Genomic DNA, 13,901 nt, shown 5'->3' on the forward strand with positions numbered 1-13,901 from the left:
TACTATCTGCAGTATCTGCGGGACTTATACAGTACGTCCAGCTGGGAGGCCAAGTTGACTCTAACACACAATAATAATCTCACAAAGTTAGTTAGTAGTCATTTTACAAACACCATCAATTTTCTACGTACATAAGGCATTAAAGGAAACTTAAAAACATGCGAATGATTATCATGTCTTTAGGTGTAGCGAAAGATTTATTGATATATTTTTTTTGATAACACTAAGTGACGTGGTTGGCTATTTAAAAATAAATTACAACAAAAAAAACTGTCTTAGTCGCGATAGCTCTGGACAGTTGAGACTTTGATATTTGTTTCGTTACAAATATTTACATCTTATTATTTACATTATTTTATGCCGATTATTATAATTAATTTTATTAATTTATATTATCATGAGGGTATCGAATAGTATAGTTTTGTAAATACTAATATTGTTTAAATATTACTTTTTTTATTGAAAAACTTTATAACTTATTTCCACTTGTTTTTTTTTACTGGACCGGTACCCCTAATGACGAGCATCTTCAGACTGACCTTTTAGTTAATATATGGTATATACAATACGCAATATAGCGTATATATCAAGAAGGAAATTAAGTGAGGCAAGTTGATAAATATCGATTTTTATTTTATTTTTTAGAAAAGTTGGGTACTCTTGTGCCGTATTCACACGTCAATTCCAAGCAAAAGCAGTTGATAATAATAATGATTGGATTATTTATATAGAGCCGTTTTCGTAAGTAAATCACCTGAAGGGCGCTTAACAACTTAATTTATGCATTTAATCTATTTCTATCACTTAGGTTTATAACTTATTACTTATGGCTTATAACTAAATTTAATAGCTAGTGACTTACAACAAGTGGATTAAAACTAAGATGTCTAGTGATTTACAACTAAGGGGGTATTTCACTATCTCTGATTATGTTCTGACTAAGCACTAATCCGCGGATTAGTCATTTTTTCGTTTTCACTATATCTGAATAACGCTAACGCTTGGGTTAAAGTTCGATTTGACTAATCAGTGCTCGAACCAGACGTTAGGCGCTATTCCTCGAATCAAAGATGGCGTCAAAACATTCCGAGTTTGACAGCGTAGAAGTGAGTCGAATTTTGTTGAATGAATTTGAATGCTTGTATGATCCATCCTGAATTATTTAATTGTGTTCAAAATAAGAAACAATGTATTAATTCGACACGAATCTATCTAAAATGACCTGATAATCAACATAACATAACCAAAAAAATGCACACTTCGCGGTGTGCGGACTGTGACGCATGACAGCCGTGGCAGTAGATGGAGTAACTGCAAACATTTTGCGATGTTGCCAGACTATTTCGAGTGTTATCTATCCGGAAGCTCAGAAATAATGGTGAAACGGTCGCCGTTGAATAACGGAGTTATTCTGATCTTTAAAGCCAGCCAACGTATAGCTAGTCAGATATTTAGCCCGACATAGTGAAATACCCCCTAAGACTTTCAACTAGTGACTTAAAACTATACATTTCGTTAAAAAATACATTTTTTTCGCAATAAGCCTCGAAATATCTACATTTGTAAATTATTGTAATGTGTTTGTATATTTTATAAAAAAAATACAAATTTATGACTGAGTGGGTATTTACAAAATACTTCTATAATATGACTCAATTTTTGACTAAAATACATATTTACGCTTACAAATACAGATTGTTATGATTTCTGCCCCTGGTGTAAGTAGTAAGGTATACAAATATTACAAAAAGAGTTTACGCATAGTAAATTATTATTACATTAAAGTGGTAGTAAAGGAGAAAAATTCCCTGGTCTAAGCAATGAAATACTACTGTAAAAGTGCGTTCATTATTATGATATGACTTGTTGAAAAGGTGAGTTTTTAGTTTTGCTATGAACTCAGATGAGTTGTCGATCTTTTGTTAATGTGAAGAGAGTTTGTTCTAAGCTATTAGACCTGCTACTGCAGATGCCCGGTCTCGAAAATTGGTATTGGGATTGCGCATAGGTACTGAGAGTCTAGCTATGGCTGTTGGAGATGTTGACCAAAAGATTACTTTCCTAATATTAACATCGCTTATAATGCACAGTTCCGATAAGTAAGGTGCTGCCATGTCATGTATGGATTTGAAAACCATCCAGCAGAGTTTGAATTGGATTATGTCAGAGCATTTAAGCTAATGAGGGTTCCGCAGATGTTGTGAGATGTGGGAATATTTGGAAACATCGGTTTTGCTGCAGCATTGAAATTCTGTCAGTATATATATGTCAGTTAATCATAAGTTGCACAAATTCTTTCACATTTGAATAAAACACAGCGGAATATGTATTAATAATTTGCTCCTATAGTTATACATAATCATTAATTTGATGAAATTCTCCATTTGTAAGTAATAGTAGAAAAATGCATATTTTCAACGGATTTCGAATAAGTTTCCACAAGTGTCTTGACAAAAAATCAGTACATCAGGCCAATTGTAAATATGCTAAGAAGTTAAACAAAACTGTAAAACATTGACCCTTGATTCTGGAGAATGAAATGTGAATTTCTGTTTTTACTTAGCACGGCAGTATTGGCTCAGTCCTGATAGGTAGGTAAATATGCATACACACCATAGATTTACTTAAAATTATTCCAGTCTTAATTTTCCCGTTGAAAGATGAAACATGTACGGTAAAAAGCAATTGGGAATAAGTTATTAAGGTTTTTTATTAAAAAAATCAAAACTAACAACGGATACTAACTGTTTCAAAATTATGAATAAATTAAAATAGTTCTGTTCACTTTGATGCATTTGAAACAAAAATTATATCTGTAATAATTTTTGTTTCAAATGCATCAAATTTGGTTGTTTAAAATTATTGTTTATAGTTTTGATCAAACAAATTCCATCATACTCTTTTCGATTTCAGTAAAACTCTGTAAGCCTAGTTTATTCAATTATTCGTTTCTCTCTGTTCACAGTTAATATCTTAAGTGTGCAAATCATAAAAAAACAACATTTTACAACAGTCAACACCAAAATCAGCAAGGTCATCAGCTTTCGAAAAGTTTTAACCAAAACGCTTTTCAGATAGTTCGGGTATCGCGCTTTCGAACTAACAAATTCCAAACTTTGAACTAAACTGCTCCCTCTTGAACTAAGATGCATTTTAAGCTCTACAGAATTTAGTGCAAAACTTAAATTGTTGCCAGAAATATTTTCTTCGCTGAAAATCTTTCATATTTTACTCATATTAAAATTTTTAAAGAGTTTATAGACCCTGTTTGCCCGCGGTGGTTTCTCGAAAATGCGCTATAATATTTACCATGAAGTAAAGTTTTACTAAGTATGCAGAGTAGAAGAAAAAACCTTCAAACAGTAGGCACAAAACTTCAAGAAATTTGCACTGCTTTTCTGTGTGCAACTTTTAGATAATATAAATTATATTCATCTAAAACGAGATTTCCAGAGTTGTTCTTTGTGTATTCATCGCAAACAAACAATTTTATTCATTCCTCAGTCCAAATTTCATATTTGAATTTATTCCATGCTAAAATTTCAATAAAAATGTCTAAATGTTGTTTCGCTAATCAAGTTTCACAGTTGAGTCAATACAGTATTCAGGCAGATGTTTACGTAAAGCATGTTTCAATCTTGTTATTGGACTTCAGAAAGAAAAATTGCAATGAAAATGATATATGGTATATCACATTAAAAGGTACACTTTACAAAACTATTCCAATTATTAAACATTCTAGAACTCATAGGAGTTCTTTGATCGTATGCACTTGTTCTCACTTTCTCGATAGTAACAATAAATTGACTTAAGCAATACAAAAGGCTGTTTCTCAGTTACATTTGGCATAGACATCGCTGTTGGAAGTGCTTAAATATAGAATATCAATATATACATTCCTGTATTTGTCTTGTTTGGGGTAACTTCATCTGTTCCACCTACTTGTTATTTAAACAGGACAAAGGTTGTAATTATAAAGGTTTTCTGATTTTTTTTCACGTTCACATAAGATAAGAGGTGATGAAGTTTATTCATTGTCTTTAAGAAGACCGCAAGTCCTTCAAACTTGGTAAGCAACCAGTCCAAAAAAAGTCCGTTCGTACGAAAAAAGAATCGAAATATTTGAAATGAAAGATATTATAAAATCTTATTAAAATCAAGCCCAGGGTAAAAGCAATAACTATTCTTTATTAGGAGTTCATTGAAATGGGATTTAAAATATATTGATATGGTCAATCTTTATGAAGGAGTGGATTAATCAAAATGTTAGAAATGTCCATTGTTTTAAGTTACTCAATATAAAGTTATTTTCCAAGATAGTTACAGAGAGAGAATTACGAGTACATATTGAACAAACGATGGATACAAAAGTTTACTAACATAAAAGTTTTGCTTTATTAATACTCGTACATCTGAAAGAAACTTTAAAAGTATTATACTTTTCTATTTTTTTCTGCAAGACAAAGCAATCATTTGATATAATTATGGTGTGAGTATTTCTTAGCTGAATGTACAAACAGATATATTTGTTTATTTTTTTCATCTAATGCGGTTTACTATCATCCCAAGTTGGCTATCATTCGGGCAATCTTTACCCAGCAGACTAGAACTGCACTCGTATCAGTCACGAAAGGTATCGAAGCAGTGAGTTGTAAAAATCTAAACATTTTTATTTGCACTTCACATTTCCATTGCCAAAAAGACATATGTTATGTCATCATCAGATTATTGATAATTTTTGACCATTTAAACAACATCACATTTACATTATATGTTTTTTTTTCAATGCCTTTTATTCCAGGGTAAGAATGTTTCGAGGTGTTAACGTGGCAGCAAATTCCCCCAAAATATAGATGTTAATCGCTTTGGCCTACTTTCAAAACTTTTTTCACAACAAAATAAAATTACTAAGTTAGAGCTGCGAGTTTTGTCCTTGATACGGTCGGTTTGAGGCGTTGGTTTTTTATGAAGAAAACATCCGTTTTTTTTTTAAATTCACATTTTCTTTAATAGAGAAACAGTATTCAAAGTCCTGTATTGTTACCAGTGTAGAAGTCGTTTACTGTTAAGGAAGGAAAATTGCTTATTGGTGATAACAACAATGAATATTCCTCGAAAGGTGCTTTTTAGACCTTATTGTTTCATCCTTGGAAAATCGGTAAAGAAAACTGTCAATCGTTCGGATGTTTCATCAAGATTTAGGACCGCTTCACACTCAAAATTACAATAGATGTTCAGCATTATGTTCAAGTCTAAGTACTACTTTCTACCTTAAGTCTGCCCCAATTGAAAAGTTCAAGATGTTGTGTAGGAGCCACATCAAGCAAGAAAAAAAAACATAGTATATTTGTATGTAATAATTAATTAGTCATTTGTAAACTTAAATGTACAAATTACTAAAATAAAAACAATAAATAAATAAAAAATAAAAAAGTTTAAATAGTGAATTTCTTCTTCCAATAAAATAATATTAGATGTGTAAATTTGTCAGCAAAGTACACAATGAACAAAGTATTTTACATACATGAAAAGAAAATAGATTTTCCGTATAAATAAAATTGGATAGGTATATCCGAGTTACCATTCGGGTTGTAAAAATATTCGAGTACAACTTTGCAATCATTCAATGAATGACAACCCAATAAACTAGGGAATCAATTGAGAATAATCTTAGTAAGTCTTAAATTTAAAATATAAGATCGATAAAAATTACTGAAAATAATAAGTCCTCAATTGGCTTCAATATCTCGATCAATTGGTATAGATTTAAGTCCCTGTTAGACTTGGTTCAAGTCCTTGTTTCAACCGTTTCCTTTTTTATTTTATTTTTTTGTGTTTTTATCTGTTTTGTATTATTATTAAGAGTAGCGGTAGTTAATAAAATTTTCTTCCATAATCAAAAAATAATTGATTTATTTTTTACATCTGAATGGATACATTTGTTAAGTAGGTCATTTTATCACCCACTAACACGCTTTCAAGTTCAAATTTAGGAGTTAAATTTTTTTTGTGATAGTAGTTCATAACATGTGCAACTAAATTAAGCATTTAGGTATAGTAATTGACTGTGTCTTCTAATGTTGTCTATTAAAAACTGGTCTTTATTGCAAGATTTCAAGATCGTACTTAAGGAAATTTTGTTTATTTGGATACTTATCGCATCGTGCTGTATAAGCACAGTCTGTTTACGGCTTCTGCTGAGAACTACTCCCGGATTAGAGCGGCAATAATTATTTACTTGGCCAAGTAAACAGTCGTTAAATTCAGTCCTTATTTTGCCCATTTTCGTCCTTTGCGAAACTTCAGACGTTAAGACAATATCAAGAGTCCGCGTCAGCACCTAGAGGACCCAAAAGCACCCGAAAACACCTAATAGCACCACAGAAACGGGTAGAGATGGTCAAAGGGGTGCTAGAATTTACTTTATCAGCGCTAAGCAGAGGTGCGGCGTAGAGTAATGCGGAGATATTAGGCTGTGTCGTTAGTATTACAGTAGACTTGCAAAGCCAGTAGGTGACAAAGTAAAAAAACTTCACTGGTGACAATCACGGATTACGAATTCGATTTAAAACTATTAATTTGATTCAATTAATCCAATTCAACACGTAAACAATTCGATCGCCATGCATGAATTCGTTTTGATTTTAACCGGTGCACGACTATCGAAAGTGTATAAACCTGTTCAATCAATGTTTAATGGCTGGATAGCGTGTATAGAGGGTCGCAAAAAAACCATTTGTGAAAATTATTTTTAAAATAAATAGAACTAACCTCTAATAAATCGGTCCATAGTCAATCTACTTAGATTCTCCTTCATTTCGGACAGCGTTACAGTGTACATCATCAGAAGAGATGTGTAGATTGTATTGAAGCGTACGTTTATTTTTTTTAGTTTTTATTTCACTCTTTTTTCATTTAATATCCTACAATGTTTTTTGCCTAAAAATAAAATGAATATCTTAATTTCTTGCTCAGTTCTTAATCCTGTAAATATGATAATATTATTCTAAGCACACGGTTTGCCAATTTGGGATTTTTTTCAGTTACTTTTTACCTTATATTTTGATTTTTATGATAACACTGTTCCAATGACATCTATAAAAATCTTTCATATGTACCTATACATTTTAAATATAGGTATATAAAAGCCGTTTTGTGCGTGTCAAGCGTCTTGGGGTCGGTTTTCCTTAAGTATACCTATCATGTACTTATCTAGCAGTACCTCTCCAGTCAATCAGTAATATAAATAAAGATATTTAAAGCAACGCTTGGTATCAGAACAGCCGTATCTTTATTTTTATTTATGCCGATAAAATGTAATACAAATGAATTTCCGAAGCTCTTCTCACTGGTAAATTCCTGAATCGAGACAGGAGTTGTAGGTTCTTTTTTTTTTTTTTTTTTTTTCTTTTTTTTTTTTTTTAAAAGAAAGACAAACATTCCCGGGTCACGAATAACCCAACAATGTTTGAAAATCTCCTACTACCACCACAGAAAGCCGAAAATGTTGCTTGTGTTGTGATGGAGGACTTAGCCAGCCGAGGAATCGAACACGCGACGCTCGGGTGAGACCCAAGCGCTATGCCCACTCAACCACTGACCGGTCGGTATATAAATAAAAGGAATTAATACAAATTTGGGAGACCGGTTTGGGTACCGGCACCCCGGAAACCTTTATTGGATAACCAACACCTCTGCAATATGTCACCCCGAGTGGTTCGCTGCGTTTGGGGATTTAGCAGGGATGTCCGGGTTCATCGGGTGAGGTGTGTTCAGAATGAGCCTGCCTACTAGCTGCATGACGTGCCAGATCGGGAACGGCTGGTTTATGGAGACCTTTTGACCTCTCTAACTTTTCTCTCGACCCATCGCCTTCCGCCATAGTGGGAGAGATATATTCGTCACCCCTGGACAAACTGATCCCTAGATTCCTACCCAACCTCCATACCTATTACCTTTCCAGAACTTCCTCTCCTTCCTTTCCTTAAAAGAGACCCTCCATGCAGCATGCCAAAAGATGATATAGGTCCTAAGGGATTTTTTTTCTGAAGGCGTCCTGTGTGGGGTCAATGTAAAAAAGTAAAATAAAACCAAAAAATAATTATAAATTTAAAAAAAACCAAGGTTGATATGTTACTAAGGTGATTACGAAAAACGCAATTCTTTGTCTCTGGAACGAGGTAATTTTTTTTTCTGTAATATAAAATTTTTGTATCCAGGTGTGTATGAATGTGAATGAGGATGGAGTGTCTGCCAATATAGAGTTGTTTGGCGGTCTGTCCTCTCTGTCTACCCCTGCGGAGAAACGGGATGATGGTTAGTTAGGTAGTTAGTGTATCCAGGGAAGAATTTCCCTTTAACACAAGATTTGTTATCCACACTACGTTGCCGAGTCTACTTATATGTTAGTACTTAGGTATGTCCACTGTTAATACCTCCGGATTAGACACAATTAGTTTATCCTCTAGTCCGTTACTTATAGACACTCCACCCTCTACAATCTACCCGCTCCCTTTTCCCTTGCCTTCGAAGCCTTCAACCCTCGAGGTAAACGGTTTGCCTCCTTGGTAAGCTGGACTAAACAACAGGAGGATACAGAATTACACATAAACTAAAAACATCTTTAAATTCAGATTTAGCTGCTTTATAGAGAAATCAAATAGCATTTTATTTAATAAAAAATAAATTTATTCCATTTCATATTTGGCTTTTCACTTATCCACGTCGAAAAATAAAAACGTTTTAACATCGCATTGAATCGCAAATGATAAAGGTTAGAGGAAAAAAAGCTCTGTTAGTTTATGGCAAACCAATTAGGCAATGCTGTAGAATTCTTTGTTAGTCTACGGCAAACCATGTAGGGGATTCTGTGGAATACTATTTTAAACTATATATGGCAAACGAATATGAAATAATGCTATGTTAGACCATAACAAACTGATTAGAGATCGCTGTAGAACGTTAGACTAAACCGTTAAGGATTGCTGTAGAATGCTATGATAGACTAAGCAAACTTATTAGGTAATGCTGTGAAATGTTATTTTATACTATGACTAACTGATTAGGTTATGCTGTGAAATGTTATTTTATACTATGACTAACTGATTAGGTTATGCTGTGAAATGTTATTTTGTACTATGACTAACTGATTAGGGATTTCTGTAGTATGCTTTGTTAGCCTAAAACAAACCGACTAGAAAATGCTGTAGAATGTTAGACTATGGCAAACCGATTAGGAAATGCTGTAGAATTTTATGTTAGACTATGATAAACGATTATGGAATTTGGTAGAATGCTTTGTTAGACTATAACAAGCTGATTAGAGAATGCTATAGAATGTTAGACCATGGCAAACCGATTAGAAAATGCTGTAGAATGTTAGACTATGGCAAACCGATTAGGGAATGTTGTAGAATTTTATATTAGACTATGACAAACGATTATGGAATTGCTGTAGAATGCTATGTTAGACTATAGTAAACCGATTAGGGTTTGCTGTAGAATGCTATGTTAGACTATAGCAAACCAATTAGAGATTGCTGTAGAATGCTATGTTAGACTATAGCAAACCAATTAGAGATTGCTGTAGAATGCTACATTAGACTATAGCAAATCTAAATATCTCTTCTATTACTAGACAATGCTATACCAAGCAAATTATCTTTGTTTCAGCTACTAATAGAAGTACCTATCTGTCTCAGTTAATAATTTTCTATAATACGTTTATAAAAACTATTTAACTTAATCAATGTTTACATACGAGTATATTCACGTATTACTGTTATTGTAACGGATTTCAATTTGCCTGTCACGGGACAAGAAGCAAGGTTCATTCATGTTTATTTTATAATCATTATTCAAATTGTCTACTACCAAAATCTTCTTCTCTACTCAAAAAAGCATTGCTATACGAAATAAAAGTATTCAAATTCCCTTAATATATTTACAAAATGATGAAAAAATATTTTATTTAACTCACGCAGAATCCGAGCGAATATGTATTAATTATTATGATGATTGTTCCACTACTGATCGATGCAACACATTCGTAATTAATTCATTTTTCATCATCGGTGCTAAATAATTGTTCCCTGAGTCGTTTACGTCCGTATAAAGGAGAGATACTGTTTGAAATATAGCCTTTTTAAAAATGTGCGTTAAATATGATAATTTTATTGGAGCAATTTGTATGAAAAGTGGCGGATAATAGTGAATCCCGCTTAAAAAGTAATAAAGGTTTCAGTAAAACCTCTAAAGCGATAAATTAAAAACTAAAAAGTATTTTGAGGATCTGAAATGGCCACTAAATTATTTTTACAATCTTTTTCTGGAAGATATAAATTCAGTCTGAAAAATTGTACGACTTTTATCGAGATATTGTCTTAGAAAATGTTTTATAAGAAATTAGTCATATTTTGCGGCGAGAGGGCTATCCATCTTGGATAATAAATACAAACTAAAATTTGTTTTCTGAAACCGTCTTAAGAATGATAGATCGTACTTACATACTCATGCTGTAGAAGGAAAGAAAAACATTGTCTCATTAATGAAATTATTTGTCCTCATTAATTTAATAATGTAATCATGTTTGCATATTTATTCAATAACCACTGCGAAATTTGAAAGTATTATTTGTTTAATACAAAAAGATGGAATTTATCCAATCGAATCAATGAAAAACTCACTTTTTATGAATATGCCTACATATGAACTCATTTATTTACCACTAGTTTTACCCCACCACGTGTTGCTGTGGCCCAGTATGTCTGTGTAGATAGAGAAACAACAGAGCGTGATGCTTTTACGTTCAACAGGTTACATTGTTTTTTTTACCTGTAAATAAAAACACATGCGTATTTGAATGCAAAGTCGTGTCAAAATTTCAAAGCAATCGGTGAAAAACTTTCAGAGATTAAAGATTTTGAACAAACAAACATTAACATTTTTATTTATATGGATAGATCGATAGAAGAAGTTTGTCGAAAAAACTCCATTAGTGCTCCACATATTAACTACACTCAACGATTATTTTCTTGTGTAACAGCGAAAAACAAAATAGATTGCAAATTTTCCTAAATCGAACAATGAGAATAATACTTAAATGAAATAAATTTACAAAAGTAGTTAAAATGTTAAAGGTTAACTTGGCTACAGTGAAATAGTTGCTGAACTTGAACGCAATAATATTTATAAATAAAATAATAAACAACCTGTATACTAAAATATCTCACAAAAAATGGGCATCAAGGACATTCACAGACATAACACAAGGATTTGCAATGAAATTTGGTAACGAAAAAGAAAAAGCTACTACACAAAACAGTTTACTATTCATTGAAAAGCAATATTAAAATTCTTATTTCTTCTTTCAGTGAGCTAGTCCAGGACCATGTAGACTAGGGTGGAGTGACGTTGTATGGGACTTTTTTTTTTAAAGATGCCAGTACTGTAATAGCAAAAAAAAGTTGCCTTTATATAACACCTCTTTCGTCTAAAAAAATCAACTCGATCGAAACATTCCTTTATTCAACAACCAGCACATTTATATTTAGAAAAAAATTGTATGAAAAAAGTCGCTGAAAACTCTGCCAAGCATTATAAACAAGCGATATTCATAGCAAAAATACAATTTTATTAGGGGTTTTATAGCTAATAAGATGCATAACACATCTGAAAATAAAAATAAAATTACCATAGTTTCAAGGCGGGGTCTATTTTTGGTTTTTTGAAGAGGATTATTGATTTTTATTGTTTTTTTCGTGTTTTTGAGAAACATGTTTTTTTATTAAATAAAATACTTTAACAAAGAGAATTTTTTTAAACATTATCGAAGTTTTATAATATTTATCGTGTTTTGAAATGAGATTTGGTGTGAAATTCGGGCATTATATGCCTAGATTTTATTGTCGCCCGAATGAATCCATCTCTTGCTTCAGGCCCAACTGTAGACAACGATGCCTGGGTAACTAATTTGATGCACCTCTCGACTGCTTGAGTGTGGCAGGGAAATCTGGCAAATTCAATACTGTCCTTTTTTTCACCGAAATTATTTATCATTTTGACTAGGCCATCATTACTGATTTCGGATAGTATCGGTGGCGGTGTAACTTCGCATTCCTGCCAGTTGATAATATCGTAATATTTACTTGCTGAAAAGTTTATTGTTGGAATAATAAAGTCTCTAACAACAGATGGACTCGGACATCTATCTCGCGCCTTTAATATTCGTCTCAAACCCAATTCTTTTACAGTAAGGTTGTCATCCATTATCATGGATAGAAGTTGATTTTCCGGGTTGCAAAAATAGGCGTTTCTTTGAATTACTGGATTAATTATATCTCGTAGATCGGTGCTCAAATATCGGGTGAGTTTTATTATAGTCATGTAATGCCCCATCTTTACACGACGGGTGCCTCTTTATCTCAAACCATGTTGGAGCATATGCTTTAACAACATATTCAGCAAGAATTTTTAGGTTCACTGAAGGGTTAGTTGTTCCTATATATAATCGAAGTATTGAGTTTGCTGTCGTCAACCAGCGTGAGTGACAAATACTACCTGGATGACGGTTTGCTAAATTTGGTGGGCAGTGACCTGTTGTAACTGCAAAACATATTTCGTACAAGTATTTTTGGTCCGTGCTCAAATTTTTCAATTCCTCTGCGTTGAGTTTGTGCATCTCAAAGTGTATTGGTGAATAATTTAAAACGGTGTTTTCAGAGCTGCTTGAAAGAAGTTTTCCAATAGGTCCTGAAAACCCTTTAGGTCCTGTTGTAGCACCATCTAAGTGTTGAAACAAGTGGCGAAGGGGAAGTTCGTTTGCATGCAGCTGACATATAAACCATTGTAACGGATGACCTAATTCCAATTCCATGAATCTAATAGTTCCATTTCTTTTGCCTGTATTGACAGCAGTCCCATCACATCCAATCGCTGATAAATCATTCAAATTAAAACCGTTCTCATTTAAATGGTGTAACATGCTCTTTGCGATGTTTTTGCCAGTTCCTGATGATGGTGTAACATGTCCAACATATTGAGACCCCGGCTCAGATAAAATAGAATAATGTTTTTCTGAAATCGTTCTCCGATGATATCTATCCCCCATTTTTTCCTGAGACAGTGCCTTATCCTTCCTTCCATCGAAATATAGACCTCAAATTTTTGTTGACTCCGACGACATCTGCCATGTTTTTATTAAAGAAGTGCGACACGTTTGTCTAGCTCGTCTGAGTTTGCTCCTATCAATCACCATTTTAGAGTCGTCTTCGGTTACTATGCCAAAATCTTGTAATGTAGCACTTGCAACAGCTGATGCCGACCTGTCTGACAAACCATACTGATCGCAGATTCTGGCCAAAGTGGGGAGTTTTAACATCATACGGGAATTTTCTGGAGGTTGCGAAGAATGTGAAGAAAATTATTGGTTTTCATCAAAAAAGGGTTGACGTGGTTTTGTCGCTGATGCTGTAGATGAGCTGACCTTCGAAGCAAGTTCAGATAAACGAGCTTGCATCCTCATTTTCCGATGTAATTTTTTTGTTGTGTCGGTGTCTATTGCTCCCAGCATCATTTTTCTCGAGGATCTTTGGTCTTCAAGGAATGTTTTTTCTTTGGTGGGTACCTTGCGCGTCTTTTCGCAGGAACACATATTCAGATTGTTACATTTGCATGAAGCAATATCGAAAAGTTTATTCATTTTGATTTTATAAGAATTTAACTTAACATAATAATGCACACTTTTTTTGGCCAATTTTTAAGTTTTAAGTATTCGTTATAATGATCTTGGATCAGTTTCATCACTCGATTGTGTGAAACAGTGGGAATAGAAGCGCGCTTCCAAATTCCTTCAACAATTGCAGATATAACACTTTTTATTTCGAATACTGACGGTTTTTTTG

Source organism: Hesperophylax consimilis, chromosome 21 (assembly GCF_061612785.1).
Source record: "Hesperophylax consimilis isolate HC1 chromosome 21, BYU_Hcon_1.0, whole genome shotgun sequence".
Classification (NCBI taxonomy): Eukaryota; Metazoa; Arthropoda; class Insecta; order Trichoptera; family Limnephilidae; genus Hesperophylax; species Hesperophylax consimilis.